Raw genomic sequence first — 13,327 nt, 5'->3', positions numbered from 1 at the left:
CAGAGGTCGATTGTGGCTCAGATTAAAGGCTCATTGAGGTCTGTGTTGATGCTAAGCTGTTCTGATATGTGGAAACCTGATGGAAAAGTACCACTTCACCACCTCTCTTTACCAGAACATGAACGAGAGCGAAGCTACAGTTCTCAGTTCTCAGCTTGATTGAGAACTATCTGCTGCTCTTGAATTTGAAATGAGTTTACGCTTCAGGTTTAAGGGTAATTTATTATTTATTGCAGGAATATTGCATATAAAAAGTGTCTTATAAAACAGAAATGATCTGTTCTTTCTCTGAAGGCATGAATGTACCGTAACAGTGTGAACAGTTCTCTGTGAAAGTTATTTTTTATGAAGTAAAAGTGAACTGGTTGTGGTTATCTGAAGTTCACAGATTTGTGGGGAACAATGAATTTTGAATGGTCATTTCAGTCACAAGTTTTGCATTAAAGATGAATTTGGCAACACTGTAGAATAATGGTCCATCGTTGATTAAGCAGGAAGTAATGCAGGACAAATGAGTAGTACTATTTAAAATACTTTACTATTACTTTAAAAAAAAAAAAAAATAATAATAATAATAATAATTGGTTCACTCATAGCAGAATCAGCATTTTAGTTTCTGTTCATGCATTCCTTTTGTAACATTATTGTTCAGAAAATGGTTTGATTAGAAAAAATACAGGTCAATAATGTAATTTTTTTACTTTTTTCTTTTTCTTTTTTGCCTGTACTTTTTGCTTGAATAGAATTTCGCTGGCGAAAAACCTTGTAACTCCACTTGAGCTTGATTTTGGTCAAATGTTAATAATGACTCATGCAAGTGTCCAACCATTCATAAAGCCACAATACTAACTTAGACAACATGGTGTTTAAGTAAAAATAGGCCTACAGGTTTATTTCCCCATTTCCTGAATAGTAGCGGTTTTACACTAACCTGCCATTTCCACTGGTCTGAAAACACACCACGCCGGATATAACCTGCCATTTCCACTGGTCTGAAAACACACCACGCCGGATATAACCTGCCATTCATTCTCATTATACTTCAACGGTTGGTGACATATCCTATGATGACTTGACAGCTGAGCGCGGGCAATCCACTCACGTCAGATGCGTCAACGTCACATTAGCATAGGCCGTACTATTTGAATTCACGATTGGTGGAAAAATAAAATATTAAACAGAACGATATAATAATAATAATAATAATACATTTTATTTATGGCGCCTTTCTGGACACTCAAGGTCACCTCACAAAACATACTAGTACAATACATTTATAAATCAATGAAATTGTACAAAACAATAATTACAGAGCATAAAATCAGGGTACATAACTAAAAACAAAATTAAGAACGGATTGATCATGTGTGATATGCCAGCTTAAAGAGATGAGTTTTCAGGCGGGATTTAAAAATAGAAAGTGAGTCAATATTACGGATATCTGGTGGAAGAGAGTTCCAGAGACGAGGGGCTGAGCGACTGAAGGCTCTAAACCCCATGGTGGTCAAACGGGCAGAAGGTACAGTAAGATGTATAGAAGAAGAGGACCTAAGAGTCCGGGTCGGTGTGTTAATGTGAAGTAGGTCGGTGAGGTACAAAGGTGCAAGATTATGGATAGCCTTAAAGGCCAGAAGTAAAATCTTAAAGGAGTCATAATGTTGTGTTACCTTGGATACCCACTGCTCTATTATAGTCTTTCAGGCACTTCTAAAAAAGAAAAGTGGAAAAAAAATAAACACAGAGCTCCTCAGACCCTTATTTCTAAAGGCATTATTGTCTCGCGAGATTTGATGCGATGTTTTGGCTGTCGTGGACGGTCATTATAATAATGCAAATGAGGGGCGCGTTGATTGGTCGTAGAAAAAATACACCATTTCCAGATACATTCTTACAGAAGCCCCACTAACTGAAAGCTATTTTCAAACTGCATGTTTTGCATGAGTTTGGCTAATAATGTTTAGTGGTATATTGTTTTCATACTTGCATTTAAACAGTTTTAGCCACTGAGCATGGACTCCTGTACCGTCACTACTGTAGCTGCTAGTGTAAAACAAAGTCGAAAGATGTGGCTAGCATTCGTAGAGTCCATTCCCCGTGTTTACCTCGAAGGTAACGTTACATACAATAGCCGCATTAGCAGTTAGCTGCTATTTGTTAACCACAGTAGAGCAATAAAAACACAGTTTTACCTTTTCAATTTCTGGCAAGTCCCTGATGGTTGGGATGGCACCTTTTCCCAAACGGAGCTTCGAGGCCAAGTTCGCCTGATACTGCCCCAAATTTGTAAATGATTCCGGTGTAAAATGTTTAGCACACACACCTAACGATACGCCACTTGAAAGAGTTGTTGGGACAGCGTCATTAAAAATGAATTTCATCCACTGTTCCCTGATAGTTTCGTCCGTTTTTGGTAGATAAAACACATTTGCATGTTGTTTGTGGCAGTCACCCACAGAGCATCTCAGGTGTGCACTCGATTTCTCCATCTTTCTCGAGTCGACTAAACTGAATCTGAGGGGGAGAGGGGGAGAGGGGCGGGCTTCCCGCGGCATAGGTTTGCGGTGTCCATATTTGGTATATCCTCCCCCGTCTTGACGTCAAGAGGGGGAAGAAATCAAAATCTCGTTTTTTTGTGCGCGTGCACGTGGCCTATTTTACAAACCCTGAGGTAAACAAACGCTTCACTTTTAAATATCGGCTTCCCGGCCAGTGTACAATCATTATGCAATCATAACATACATTGATTCTCGTGGAAAAGTGAAATTTCTACATTATGACTCCTTTAAAATCAATGCGGTATTTAACCGGGAGCCAGTGCAGCTGCTGAAGTACAGGAGTAATATGGTTAATGAAAGGAGTTCGGGTGATAATTCGGGCAGCAGAGATCTGAACCAGTTGAAGTTTATGTAAAGTTTTGAAAGGAAGACCAACAAGAAGGGAATTGCAATAATCAATATGGGATGTGACCAGTGTATGAACGAGAATTGCTGTACTAGTGAGTGAAAGAGACGGTCTGAGGCGATTGATGTTACGTAAGTGAAAGTATGCAGATCGAGTGACGTTATTAATGTGAGCTTGAAAAGAAAGTGTGCTATCTAGGATCACACCCAGACTCTTTACCTGAGGGGAAGGAGAAACTGTGGAATTGTCAATAATAAGAGAAAAACTGTCAGATTTAGTCAATGTAGTTTTAGTGCCAATGAGGAGAACCTCAGTTTTGTCACTGTTTAGTTTCAGAAAATTGCAAGAGAACCAGGATTTGATTTCTATTAGGCAATCGGAAAGGGAACTGGGCGGGAGAGATGTGGTAGGTTTAGTGGACATGTAGAGCTGGGTGTCATCCGCATAACAATGAAAACTAATGTTGTATTTACGAAAGATATGACCAAGTGGTAGCAAATAAATGATAAACAGAAGGGGCCCCAGGACAGAGCCCTGGGGAACACCAGAAGTGACAGGGGATAATTCGGATTTGAAATGTTTAAGCTGGATAAACTGAGTGCGACCAGAAAGATATGATTTAAACCACTCCAAGGGTGTATCAGTGAAACCAATAGAGACTAATCTGTCAATGAGGATGTTATGAGAAATGGTGTCAAAAGCTGCACTTAGATCAAGGAGAATAAGTATAGTGAGTAGTCCAGAGTCAGCTGCCATTAATAGATCATTGGTGATTTTCAACAGAGCTGTTTCTGTACTATGACAGGAACGAAAACCAGATTGAAATTGTTCATAAAGTTTATTGTCAGACATGTGTGCATTAACCTGATGTGCGATTGTTTTTTCTAGAATTTTGGAAAGAAAGGGTAAATTAGAAATTGGTCTAAAATTATTGAAATTGTTGGGGTCTGCACCAGGTTTCTTGAGTATAGGAGTTATTGCAGCTGATTTTAAAGATGAAGGAATAATACCAGAGGTGAGAGAGGAATGTATAATATTAGTAATTCTAAAAGAAAGAGAGGGTAAACAGGCTTTTACTAAGATGGTAGGAAGAGGATCAAGTGCACAAGTGGTTGGTTTCGATTTTCTAATAATGCCTAATACTTCAGCAGCAGAAGGAAGCGTAAAACTTGAAAATGGGCAAGAAGGCGTTGTCAAGGAAGCTGAAAAAGACAGACTGTAAGAGGTATTAGTATTCAGTTGCTGATGAATCTTTTGTACTTTGGAATTAAAAAAATGACATTAAAGAATTACAATAAGCAGATGAATATAAATGAGACATAGTAGAGTCTGGTGCTCGTAGTATGTTGTTGACCATGGAGAACAGGGTTCTGGAGTTACCTTCCCCTGTGTTGATTATATCTGCATAATAGTTGGATTTGGCCATAGAAATAGAATCTTTATAATGGAAAATATGGTTTTTGTACATTTCTTGGTGCACAACAAGTCCAGTTTTCTTATAAAGTCGTTCCAGGCGACGGCCCTTTGCCTTGAGTGTGCGTAGTTCTGATGTAAACCATGGGGCAGAATGGGTGAAGGAAACAGTGCGGGTTTTTAAAGGAGCCAAAGAATTTAAAATATTTTGTAGGCCATCATTATAATGTGAAACCAGTTCATCAGGGTTAGCTAAGCAGTTTATACTGGGTAGGCAGTCAATTTCAGTATGGAGAGTGTTTAGATCAATGCCTTTAATATTTCTAAATGAAATGACACGTGGCAATTTTATTTTAGACATTGTTAAGTTAACTTTAAAAGAGATTAACATATGATCCGAAATGGCAAGGTCTGCCGCAGTGCAACCATGAGGCATAATACCAGAACAGCAAACCAAGTCCAACACATGTCCTTTATAGTGAGTAGCAAAGTCAATATATTGCAACAGTCCAAAACTGTCCAGGCAAGATGTAAATTCTCTTGTGTATGCATTAGTGGTATTGTCCATGTGTATATTAAAATCCCCCAGTAGTATAACATTAGGGGAAAATGAACAAATGAATGTAAGAAAAGCAGCAAATTCATTCATAAAGTCAGTATTGGGCTTAGGTGGGCGATAGACCGTTGCTACTATAGTTGGAGTAGAATCCTGCTATCCGTAGAAGAATGATTAAATGTGGTTTCGTTTTTGTTTTCGTTACTTGAACCGGTTCAGAGCCTTGACTTCAACTACTATTGGAAACAAGATTTACTAATCAGTAACTAATAGCCAATTTAGGGCTGGATAATTCCTTATCAGGTAATCAATAATTACTGAGTAAAATTAGCCTTATTAATAACTATTAACTAACTATGACAAATTGTAAAGAATTGCCACTAATCACAGTCATTTATAGTTTCTGCAGAGCGCTTAGGAAACACTTGAGCAATTAGTGATGCATTTTATGACCGAGTTCAGAGTAAAAAAACACACGTTGTGATTAGTTATTGCTTGGTAATTCTTTATTATTTGTCATAGTTAGTTCTTCACAGGCAAGGACCACGCCACAACCATGAATGTTGGAGAATTATGTACTGAAGAAAGTTAGGGATGAATAGGGAGAGGTAAAGGGATGGCCAGGTTGATCTGGGCATCTGGTGTTGGTGGTCAGGAGACTCAGAGTGATTAGGACCCCCGATACAACCTGGAAGAGAAGAGAACAGGGGATGATAAAGATGGTTCGAGAGAACGAGACATAAGGTGTATTTGACATGGGCTGCGGCTGGATGTAGCTGATCGGCGAGAGTTGTCGTGTGCAGGAGTTGAAAACACAGACGTGAAGTCGGACACTTTCTGGTTCCCGTCGTGACGCTCACGCTGTGTTTGCATACTTTACCACAGCTGAAGTGAAACAAATGCAATATTTGCCAAATACACAGACTTTTCAGAGACATTTTCATTCAATACTTTATGTACTGCTTGTCATGATATATACGCGGAAGCAAAGATGTAACTCAAGTAAAGTAACTCTTTATTGAGGGGTCAAAAGACACAAAAATGTACAGGAACTCGGGTGGGCTGGTGGCGCAGGGACTAGATGGTCAGCGTGCTGGTGAAGACAGGTGACGGTGAATCCAGTGACAGTGAACATCCAGACGAGATGAGACGAACACCACGAAGACACCGAACAGGAACTTGAATCAGGAACAGGACTGGAAACGGCACACGATGACACACACTGAGGACACCAACAAACGATCTGACAAAGATTGGAGAGTGCGATGAGTCTTTATAGGTGAGTGAATTGGCAGCAGCTGATGCGGGGAATCAGATCAGCTGGCACGCTGATCAGCTGGAACGAGCGGTCACGCCCACTCACACACACCCACACACACAGAACAACAAATACACGAGACACGAAGAAAACAGTGAATTCATGAACCGTGACACTGCTTCATACAGCGTCTGTTTGAACAAGAATAAAGTTCAACATAAGCTACTATCAATGAAGTGGAGTCTACGTTTTTTAATCAGTTTTATTTTGATAAACGTGAGCTTTAGTGGAACTTAAGTTGTGAGAATCTACACAAAACACACGTGATCGTTGTCATGCGGTGAATCCGGCCAATCGTGGAACAGCTGTGTCGTCATCAGCCCTCGTGAGCCGCTCTTGAGGAGCTGCGCTGGCTGAGTTCTCCGGCTACTCTCCAATCGCTCTCGCGGTACTTTGATGGCACACGTCACAGTCACGTGGCGTCGGCGCTGTCTCAAGTCGGACAAAATGTATAACCGGCATGCACTGCTTCAAGTCAGCCGCCGATCGGTCCGCGCAGAGCTGCATGAAGTCCAACAAGTCTAAACAGTACTGTATACGGGGCGGCCCGATTTAAGACGGTTTTGAGAAGTCAGGTGATTGGTTGAGGTGTGGCCCCGCTCCCGAACCTCAGTTAACTAGTTTACTCCATTTAATGAGGCTAATCTCATTACCAAATAAGGAACTATCTCAGTCCTAAATTTGCTATTGCTTACCTATTATTTAATCACTTCTCAGTTATCAGTTAATCTGGTTTCCATATAAGTTAATACAGGTGTGCATCATTTACTGTTATTTCTATAGGTATGTACATGTAAAATATTTAACAAAGACACTATAAAATACCCATTTTTCATATTTTCTTTTTCCACACCAAATTATTTGAGTATTATACACATTCATTTGAAAATGTAAATCATATAATTGGATAGTTATATATGTAAAAAAAAGAAGAAGATATTACTTTCTTAGCTATTGTCAATGTAATTATCTTCTTGTTAGTAAATACTTTTAATTAGTTTGTAAATTTGTCAAAGTGGTTTCTCCAACACCAAAGCTTTTTTTTTTTTTTTTTTTTTTTAGAATTTCAAGTTTTTCAATGTCAGATTTTCTTGGAAGAATTTTGATAGCATAATAATGGTAACATTTTTACCAGATACCAGATCAGATATGTTCCAGATATTTAGATCTAAAATGTATTTTGAGGGGAGCCCTACTGTGTAAAAACCCTGAGACTACATGAACAAGCTTCTCAAATAAATATTCAAGGAAAGTGCTATTTGTTTCTCTTCAGCAGCAACTCAGACATATTTCCCCCACTGAGTTTATTTTGATGTTTTGACTTCTCCAGCGGCAGACGCTATTACTTTCAGTGTTCAAAAGCAGAAACATTAGATTAAAAACAGATGGAACAGGACTACAGCTTTAATGCAGCAAGGTCGAGCCATGATGTTCATTACCCAAATAGCACTGGTACTTGATCAAACTAGAGTGCAACATTGTAGATGAATGTAGAAAGCAAATATCCATCCATAAGAATAATGAGCAGGAATCTTTTTTGTGTCATCTCCATTAATGCTGCCTATACTTTCCAGTGGCAGGCAAAATCCCAACAGTTTTTTTAATGTATAGTATATTTATAATGTATATAATTCATGTTCCAGTTACACTTAATGCGTTTTCCTGGTTAAATAAACATTTGGCTGGAAACCGGTCCTGTACGTCCATAGACCGATCCAGTGGCCGGCTTGATGGTTGGCAAGACGTGACGATTCCCAGGGCGGGCGGACGAGACGTGAACTGACTCTGGCTGGGCAGACGGGACGTGGAGCTGTGAAGACTCTGGACGCGACCAGCGGTGAGGGATCTGGGGGTACTGTGAGCTTGCAGGGTGTTTCATCAGCCAAGCTCACAGTAAATGCCGAACCGCTCAAGGAGAGGGCCAGGTCGACATACCCTTCTAGGGTCCAGCCGGTATAGTCCTCCGGCATCAATTGAGCAACGTCATCATCCAGCCCGCTCCAAAACAGGTCCATGAGCTGGATGTCATCTAACGCTCCCAGATGACAGCAACCCAAAAAGTCCCTCGCATACCTCTCAATAGGCTGGCCATCTTGGAACAACGAAGAAAGGAATTTCCTCAGGGCCTGGTTGCTAACCACTGCTGGATCCATTTTGTGGTGAGTTCTTCTGTTATGATGCAGAAGCAGGAAGCAGGATCCAAATGCAGCAGTGTTTTATTAAATAAACTTGAATTATGACAAAGACTAAGAATAAACTTGAACAAAGACTAAGACACCAGGACAGAACAGACAAAATGCAACATAACAACATCAAGAACTCACAAAGACTGAAACAAGACACAGGGCTTAAATACACAGACAGACAAGCTAAACGAGATAACAAGGGGGTGTGGCTAATAAAAAACACCTGGGAAGACTGATCAACATAACAGGGAACTTCTAAACATAGGATGAGACAGGGGAACAGACATGAATCGTAACAGCAGCGATGGTATAAATGTCTATTGTTACATCGTCATGTTGTAAGGGCTCTTCCATAAAATTTTCATGAGACATTCATGGAGTCAACAAAGTGTAATTTTATTGACTGCAACACTTAAGTACTGACCACACATTTAGAGAGAGAGAGAGAGAAAGAGATTTTTTTTTTTTTTTTGAACCCCTTTATTAAATACAAAAATTCTGAGAAACCATTACAAAATCATCATTAAATTATCCCATAGTCTCGGCAAAGAACAAACCATCATCAACCCAACACAGCAATTTTTCTACACTACAAATGTCTTCAAACTTTTCCACATTCGTCATAAATAGATAAAAAACTAAATCATGCCTTACTCTTGCTTTTATAAGCCTTTTAAAACACAATTCAACTACACAATTTGAGTCATAAAGAATCTTGTATCTTCTACTAGCATATATAGGCAGTTTTGCTTGTTTAACAACCGTCCTTTCCTCTTCCTTTTTTGTTTACAATATTCAAAGCCAAAAATATACACAGACATTGTAAACTTCTCACTGACAGAAGAAAATAAAGTTTCCAATAAAACAAAAAGAGATTTCAGTCTCTCACAATGCATAAAACAGTGAATAATTGTTTCCCTGTCAATACAAAAAGGGCATTTATCTTTCACATTTGGGTTCAAGATTGAAATAAAAGCATTAACTGCAATAATGCCATGTAATACTCGTCAATGCAGATCTCCAACTTTTTTAGTCAATGGTGGCTTGTAAATTAAACCTCAAGAAGGCTTAAAACCATCCTCAACATTTAAATGGTTTCTCCATGGCGTATCCACACGCTGTAATTTGTCTTTATTCATCACTCTTACACACTTGATCTAAACTCTTGCCCCCCATTGAATCAAAGACAATATCTCCTAAAATCTTTGAGGTGGCTGAAGAATTCTTCATTTCTAAAACAGTCTCAGGTATAACCATGCTTGGAAAGCGATCCATTTCATAACGATAAAAAAGTCCAGTCTTCTTTACTCCATGTCTCTCTAAATGTTTTCAACAGAAGATAAATTGTCCTTGTTGATCTTATGCCTAGTTTCTGTGCAAACGCTTCATTTTCACAATCTTAGCATTTGTCAAATCCTGTTTTAACCAAGGTGTTGTGTCATCACATATATCCGAGGTTCTTCTAAAACCCACTGTAAAGACTTGCAGGGCAAGGATCTTCAGATTTGTACCACACACCTAGCCTGGCTAACGTCAGACCTCTTTCTCTTTGAGACGTGGTCTGGGAACTACATGTTCATTTTCTCGTATTTGAGGCGTGGTTTACGAATGCCCAGAGCCGTTTATTGGGCGCTACAAATGCGCCTGTACGTAGCTCATAGCCAATCGTTTTAATTATACCAGATGACGTATGTAGAGCGACAGATATTCAACGAAGAAGACGACGATGGGTCAGAGATTTATGTGTACACCAGAGTCCTGCACGGGTCCGATTTTGTAAATCCACACCCGCCCGTACCCACAGTGCTTAAAACAGCACCCGACCCGTTTCCCAACAGCAACACTAATTAAAATCTTCACCCGACCCGCTTAAAATAGAACCGACACCCGACCCGCACCCGAAATAAAATCAGTTTAGACTATCACATTATAGACACACTTACAAAATGTTTATTGCCAGGTCATACAGAAGTTATTACACGACAATTAACACAAGGACAACTTCAGCCGAAGCTGTCAAAAGGCCGGTACATGAAGAACAGGGCTAACGTAACCACACAACTGAGTAGCCTTATAACATTTTACCAATCGAACAGACGCGGCTACAACACTATATGCCACGCAATTTCGTCTAGCCTACATCTGGCCATTTTGGGTTCAAACACGCCCTGCACACCACACATACTTAACAGTGTTAAATATGAAAAATACCGTTCGATAGAACTGCTTTGTTACCACAGTTTCTGCGTGCTTCCTCAGGGATGAAGTTCCACATTTGCGGCTATAATCCAACACGAAAATGTTTGCAGCAAAGCCTTTCACAATATTTTCTTCAGATAACTCCAAATTTCTCCCACACACTGGACTTGATTTTTGATGACGTATTGTCGACAACTTTACAATCTCCACTAGCTATTCTTTTCTTCAACTCCTCAGCATCCATCTCGACGACTGCAAGCAGATCGCGCACGCGGTTATGTCGTCATCGTCTTGCTGCTCCCTCCCCGTTCTGTGATTGGTTCCCTAGCTGAGGCGAAAATCTGGTCCATGGTATCCAGGCTGCCTAGCAGCGTGAATAAAATCGCGCTGCGCTCAAGGCAGCATGGGGAAACCCAGGCTACCACACACCAAGCTTTTCTCACACTTTCATAAAAGGTAGAAAAAAAAACAACATCAAATTTATTTCAGTCCGTCCAAAAAAGATTTTTATTCCAAAACCCCACCCACCAATACCTAAAAGGCAAGAAGTTAACCCAGTCCACAATACATTTGATTTATATAAGAATTTCTGAACAAATTGTAGCCTAAATGTTGCTTTTCTACTCTTGAGGTCTACAATACCTTGACCACCTTCTTCCTTCGGAAGATACAACACATCCATAGGTACTCAGTGCAATTTATCCCAGAAAAAGTTTGTCATTCTGACTTTTTCAAGAATCCCAACAGGAGGCTTTAAAACAGATAATCTGTGCCATAAGAAGAGGCTACCAGATTGTTAATAATCAGAGCCCTTCCCCTAAAAGACATTTTAGGCAATATCCATTTCCACCTTTCTAATCTTCCTTCAACATTTTCACACATATTCTCCCAATTTTTCTCATTGGTTGGTTTATCGCCTGGGAAGATTCCGAGGTATTTTAAACCACTCCGTGACCAGCTCATTCCGCCTGGCAAAAACATGTCTTCCTCCTTCCATTCTCCAACTAAGTCTGCTGCACTTTTGGCCCAATTCACTTTTGCAGAAGAAAATGTTCCATAACTATTAACAATATCAACTAGCTTATTAAAATCATTCTGCCCACTAATCAAAACCATTATAGCATCAGCATATGCTGACAGTTTTATCAGTGGGAAACGATTTTCACATTTAAAACCATCTCTCTACTCTGATTTTATTTAACATTGGTTCTAAAGCTATTGAATAAAGCATGTCTGATAGGGCACAACCTTGTCTTATACCTCTTTGAATTTTAAAAGGACTTCATAAGCCACCATTGACTTTCAATATACTTTGAATGTCACAATAGAGCACTTTAATCATTGCTATTAACACAGCCATGTTGAAGCCTGCAGTGATGTTTTTCATTGATGTTATGGCAGTCCACTCTGCTTATTGTTCTTCGAGAATGTTGCACTCCTGTTTGTCATTGTGCACGAAACTTCACGCCAGTAAATCATCAGGAATATTGCTGACTTGTGCGCGTCTCAAACGCGGCGAGCCCTCTTTACGTTCGTCCTAATGCCTGTTAGTTGTCCGTGGATTTGCCTTTATTTGGCGTTTAAAATGGAAACATCTTCAGACATGGAAAATCGATTTTACAATCGATTCAATGAACACTTATGTCTCAAAAATCTAACAGGATTTTTTCACAAAAGTGACAGCCCTAAAAGCAACATTTATTTCCTCAATATCATGTAAAAAAACCGACGGAAAGAAACCACATGTTTTAACAGGGGAGACTTGCAACCCGTCGGAATCTAGACAGTTCACGTTGCATTACTCAGGCCAGGATTAAGAATTCAGAGGCCCCTGGGCACAGTGCCGGGCCCCCGCTGTCTGTCTGTCTTTCTCCTCAGGGGCTGTCTGTCTGTCTGTCTTTCTCCTCCTCTCCTCAGGGTCTGTCTGTCTGTCTGTCTGTCTTTCTCCTCTCCTCAGGGTCTGTCTGTCTGTCTGTCTTTCTCCTCTCCTCAGGGTCTGTCTGTCTGTCTGTCTTTCTCCTCTCCTCAGGGGCTGTCTGTCTGTCTGTCTGTCTGTCTGTTTTTCTCCTCAGGGGCTGTCTGTCTGTCTGTCTATCTGTCTGTCTTTCTCCTCCTCTCTTCAGGGGCTCTCTGTCTATCTGTCTGTCTGTCTGTTTTTCTCTTCAGGGGCTCTCTGTCTGTCTGTCTGTCTGTCTATCTGTCTGTCTTTCTCCTCCTCTCCTCAGGGGCTGTCTGTCTATCTGTCTGTCTTTCTCCTCCTCTCCTCAGGGGCTGTCTGTCTGTCTGTCTGTCTGTCTCTCTTTCCTCCTCTCCTCTCTCCGGCTTTCCTGTCAGCAAACTCAGTTACAATGTCATCAAAATCCAAGTCCATGACCAGCTGAGATTCAGTGGCCATCAGTGACAGTGCACTGAGGCGCTTGTTTGTGTTGTTCTGAGTTCATTTTTAATTCTTGCCATGTGTGAAAAAGATCTTTCTCCTTCAGAGTTTGTAACCGGCAGTGTCAAAAAAATATGTAGGGCTACAAACTCATTGGGGAAAGTTGATTGCAGACCATGTTTCAAGAGCACCTGCAGCAGTTTTTGAGGAGACTCGTCCTGCTCTCTATAAAGTATCTGAACTGGATCATTTCATCTGCAAGGTTCTGATCTAAATCAGAAGGATAAGAAGCGCAGAGTGCATCCGCCTGTTTACGAACAGTGGACAAATCCTCTGATTCCTTGTTCAGCAGAATCCCAAAGATGTCCTTAATGTTC

The sequence above is a fragment of the Rutilus rutilus genome (genome assembly GCF_951802725.1).
Source record: "Rutilus rutilus genome assembly, chromosome: 20".
NCBI classification, from domain to species: domain Eukaryota; kingdom Metazoa; phylum Chordata; class Actinopteri; order Cypriniformes; family Leuciscidae; genus Rutilus; species Rutilus rutilus.
The sequence above is the reverse complement of the archived record's forward strand: the minus strand, read 5'-3'. Positions refer to the sequence as shown.